Genomic DNA, 5,345 nt, shown 5'->3' on the forward strand with positions numbered 1-5,345 from the left:
CATAATCTCATAGTCATAGGAACATGTATAAGTCATGAAGAAAGCAATAGCAACATACTAAACGATCGGGTGCTAAGCTAATGGAATGGGTCATGTCAATCAGATCATTCAACTAATGATGTGATCCCGTTAATCAAATAACAACTCTTTGTCCATGGTTAGGAAACATAACCATCTTTGATTAACAAGCTAGTCTAGTAGAGGCATACTAGTGACACTCTGTTTGTCTATGTATTCACACATGTATCATGTTTCCGGTTAATACAATTCTAGCATGAATAATAAACTTTTACCATGATATATAAGGAAATAAATAATAACTTTATTATTGCCTCTAGGGCATATTTCCTTCAAAAATTACAAGTGAAATCCGAAGAACAAAGTTTAATTTCTGTGATCACAGAACCATAAGTGCCCTGGTTGCCAAGATTGATGTCGTCATCAACCCGCTTGCAATCCGAAGCGATGATTAAATTCATGACGAGAAGATCCTCCGCTAGAGCAAGGCCTTCACAACACGCTATTGCTTCCAACGTGGGCGGATCCGTTATCCCTGGAACGACAAGTGCCGAACTTCCCATATAGTTACCCGCCTGATCACGGCAGATAGCCGCCGCGACACCTCGGCAGTTGCGTAGAACAACGCCATCTACATGGATCTTGACGTATCCCACTGATGGCGCTTTGGGTCTTGCATGTGCTGTCACATTTGCCCGAGGGGCAACTGATACGTCTCCATCGTATCTATAATTTTTGATTGTTCCATGCCAATATTATTCAATTTTCATATACTTTTTGGCAACTTTTTATATTATTTTTGGGACTAACATATTGATCCAGTGCCAGTTCCTGTCTGTTGCATGTTTTTGGTTTCGCAGAATATCCATATCAAACGGAGTCCAAATGGGATAAAAATAGACGGAGCTTATTTTTGGAAAATATGGAAAATTCAAAAGGAAAATCAACGCGAACCAGTGCCCGAGGTGGTCATGAGGCAGGGGGCGCCCCACTAGGGCGCGGCCCCTACCCTCGTGAGCCCACCGTAAGGCGGTTGACGCTCTTCTTTTGCCGCAAGAAAGCTAATATTCGGAAAAAAATCATGGCGAAGGTTTCAGGCTAATCGCAGTTACGGATCTCCATATATACACGAAACGGTGAAACAGAGCCGGAACAGAACGCAGAACCAGAGAGAGACAGAGAGACAGATCCAATCTCGGAGGGTCTCTCGCCCTCCCACGCCATGAAGGCCATGGACCAGAGTGGAAACCCTTCTCCCATCTACGGAGGAGGTCAAGAAAGAAGAAGGAGGGGGGCTCTCTCCCCCTCGCTTCCGGTGGCACCGGAGTGCCACCGGGGGCCATCATCATCACCGCGATCTACACCAACACCTCCGCCATCTTCACCAACATCTCCATCACCTTCCCCCCTCTATCTACAGCGGTCCACTCTCCCGCAACCCGCTGTACCCTCTACTTGAACATGGTGCTTTATACTTCATATTATTATCCAATGATGTGTTGCCATCCTATGATGTTTGAGTAGATTTTCGTTGTCCTATCGGTGGTTGATGAATTGCTATTATTGATTTAATTTGCTTGTGGTTATGTTGCTGTCCTTTGGTGCCCATCATATGATTGCGCGCGTGGATCACACCCTAGGGTTAGTTGTATGTTGATAGGACTATGTATTGGAGGGCAAGAGTGACGGAAGCTTCAACCTAGCATAGAAATTGATGCATACGGTGAAGGAAATATGCCCTAGAGGCAATAATAAAGTTATTATTTATTTCCTTATATCATGATAAATGTTTATTATTCATGCTAGAATTGTATTAACCGGAAACATAATACATGTGTGAATACATAGACAAACAGTATGTCACTAGTATGCCTCTACTTGACTAGCTCGTTGAATCAAAGATGGTTAAGTTTCCTAGCCATAGACATGAGTTGTCATTTGATTAAACAGGGTCACATCATTAGAGAATGATGTGATTGACTTGACCCATTCCGTTAGCATAGCACTTGATCGTTTAGTTTGTTGCTATTGCTTTCTTCATGACTTATACATGTTCCTATGACTATGAGATTATGCAACTCCCGTTTACCGGAGGAACACTTTGTGTGCTACCAAACGTCACAACGTAACTGGGTGGTTATAAAGGTGCTGTACAGGTGTCTCCGAAGTTACTTGTTGGGTTGACGTATTTTGAGATTAGGATTTGTCACTCCGATTGTCGGAGAGGTATCTCTGGGCCCACTCGGTATTGCACATCACTATAAGCCTTGCAAGCATTGCAACTAATGAGTTAGTTGCGGGATGATGTGTTACAGAACGAGTATAGATACTTGCCGGTAACGAGATTGAACTAGGTATTGAGATACCGACGATCGAATCTCGGGCAAGTAACATACCGATGACAAAGGGAACAACGTATGTTGTTATGCGGTTTGACTGATAAAGATCTTCGTAGAATATGTAGGAGCCAATATGAGCATCCAGGTTCCGCTATTGGTTATTGACCGTAGACGTGTCTCGGTCATGTCTACATAGTTCTCGAACCCATAGGGTCCGCACGCTTAAAGTTCGATGACGGTTATATTATGAGTTTATGTGTTTTGATGTACCGAAGGAGTTCGGAGTCCCGGATGAGATCGGGGACATGAAGAGGAGTCTCGAAATGGTCGAGACGTAAAAATCGATATATTGGACGACTATATTCGGACATCGGATAGATTCCGAGTGATTCGGGTATTTTCAGGAGTACCGGGGAGTTACGGGAATTCATATTGGGCCTTAATGGGCCATACGGGAAAGGAGAGAAAGGCCTCAAAGGGTGGCCGCACCCCTCCCCATGGGCTGGTCCGAATTGGACTAGGGAGGGGGCGCCCCCTTCCTTCCTTCCCTCCTACTCCTAATACTTGGTAGGACTCCCCTAGGGCGCGCCATAGAGAGGGCCGGCCCTTCCCCTCCTCCACTCCTTTATATACGGGGGCAGAGGGCACCCCAAAGACACAACAATCGATCTCTTGATCTCTTAGTCGTGTGCGGTGCCCCTCTCCACCATAATCCACCTCGGTCATATCGTAGCAGTGCTTAGGCGAAGCCCTGCGTCGGTAGAACATCATCATCGTCACCACGCCGTCATGCTGACAAAACTCTCCCTCAACACTCGGCTAGATCGGAGTTTGAGGGACGTCATCGAGTTGAACGTGTGCAGAACTCGGAGGTGCCGTGCGTTCGGTACTTGATCGGTCGGATCGTGAAGACGCACAACTACATCAACCGCGTTGTGCTAACGCTTCCGCTTTCGGTCTATGAGGGTACGTAGACAACACTCTCCCTTCTCGTTGCTATGCATCACCATGATCTTGCGTGTGCGTAGGAAATTTTTGAAATTACTACGTTCCCCAACATACGGGATTGAAGGGGGACCAATATATCTTAATGCTATGGTTGGATTTTACCTTAATGAACATTAGTAGTTGCGGATGCTTGCTAATAGTTCCAATCATAAGTGCATAGAATTCCAAGTCAGGGATGACATGCTAGCAGTGGCCTCTCCCACATAATACTTGCTATCGGTCTAGTAAAGTAGTCAATTGCTTAAGGGGCAATTTCGCAACTCCTACCACCACTTTTCCACACTCTTTATATTTATTTTATTGTTTCTTTACCTAAACAGCCCCTACTTTTTATTTACGTACTCTTTATTATCTTGCAAACCTATCCAACAACACCTACAAAGTACTTCTAGTTTCATACTTGTTCTTGGTAAAGTGAACGTCAAGCGTGCGTAGAGTTGTATCGGTGGTCGATAGAACTTGAGGGAATATTTGTTGTACCTTTAGCTCCTCATTGGGTTCGACACTCTTACTTATCGAAAACTGTTGCGATCCCCTATACTTGTGGGTTATCAAGATCTTTTTCTGGTGCCGTTGCTGGGGAGCAATAGCGTGGGGTGAATATTCTCGTGTGTGCTTGTTTGCTTTATCACTAAGTAATTTTTATTTGCTGTTCTTAGTTGTTTTCTACCTTTAGTTATGGGTAGGAAATGTAAAATACCTAAAAAATTAGTTGTACCTACTGAACCAATGGTTGAAGAACCACTCAAAATCTATCACACTGCTGAAGCTTTTTACTTGGATCATCTTCGATCCCTTTGTGCTCGTGCCGAAACCCCAACTAGCTTAGTTGAGGGCAAATCTTTAGATGAGCATGCTTGTTATGTGCAACACCGTATATCTAAAAAAGGGAAACTATTATGCGGTCAAATTCAATGTTTGCAATGCTATGCTTGGAATTTATGTGAAATATATGATTTTACTTGTTGTTCTGAAAACCCTAAGAAACACCTTCCCTATCAATGTGAGTTTAGTAATAATGGAATCGTATCTTCGTATGCTAAGGGTGTTTACAATTACTATGATGTTCAACAAATTGAAGAATTTGTTGCTTTTAAGGGTGCTTATGAAATTGCTTCTTTGATTGAAAAGTATGATGCTACTTTTCACAAATCTGAAATTTTTTCCATACTTGAATATTGTTATGAGAATTATGCTTCTAATGCCTATGTTAAACTATATATTGAGGAGTACTCCTCTGACCAAGAAGAGACTAATATTTTGCTGGAGTCTATGGAAGAAGAAATTGATGAAACTGTGAGCTCATTGGATGAAAAAGATGAGGAGGAGAGCGAGGAACAAAAGGATGAAGATCGGATTGATCACCCGTGCCCACCTTCTAATGAGAGTAACTCTTCAACTCATACATTGTTTAATTCCCCTTCGTGCTTACCGAAGGATGATTGCTATGATGACTTTTATGATCCCATTGATTCTCTTGAAATATCCCTTTTTGATGATGCTTGCTATGCTTATGGCCAAGATGCCAATATGAATTATGCTTATGGAGATGAACTTGCTATAGTTCCTTATGTTAAATATGAAATTGTTTCTATTGCACCCACGCATGATAGTCCTATTATCTTTTTGAATTCTCCCGATTATACTATATCGGAGAAGTTTGCACTTATTAAGGATTATATTGATGGGTTGCCTTTTACCATTGCACATGATGATTTCGATAAATATAATATGCATGTGCTTTCTGCTCCTACTTGCAATTATTATGAGAGAGAGGAACTATATCTCCACCTCTCTATGTTTCCAACATGATAAAATTGCAAGAAACTGTTTATACTATGCATTGGCCTTTACTTTGTGTGCATGAATTGTTCTTTTATGACATGCCGATGCATAGGAAGAGAATTAGACTTCGTCATTACATGATACATGTTACTTTGTTCTCACTACTAAATAACAAATCATTGTTAATTAAAATTG

This window comes from Triticum urartu, chromosome 1 (genome assembly GCF_003073215.2).
Source record: "Triticum urartu cultivar G1812 chromosome 1, Tu2.1, whole genome shotgun sequence".
Lineage (NCBI taxonomy): Eukaryota > Viridiplantae > Streptophyta > Magnoliopsida > Poales > Poaceae > Triticum > Triticum urartu.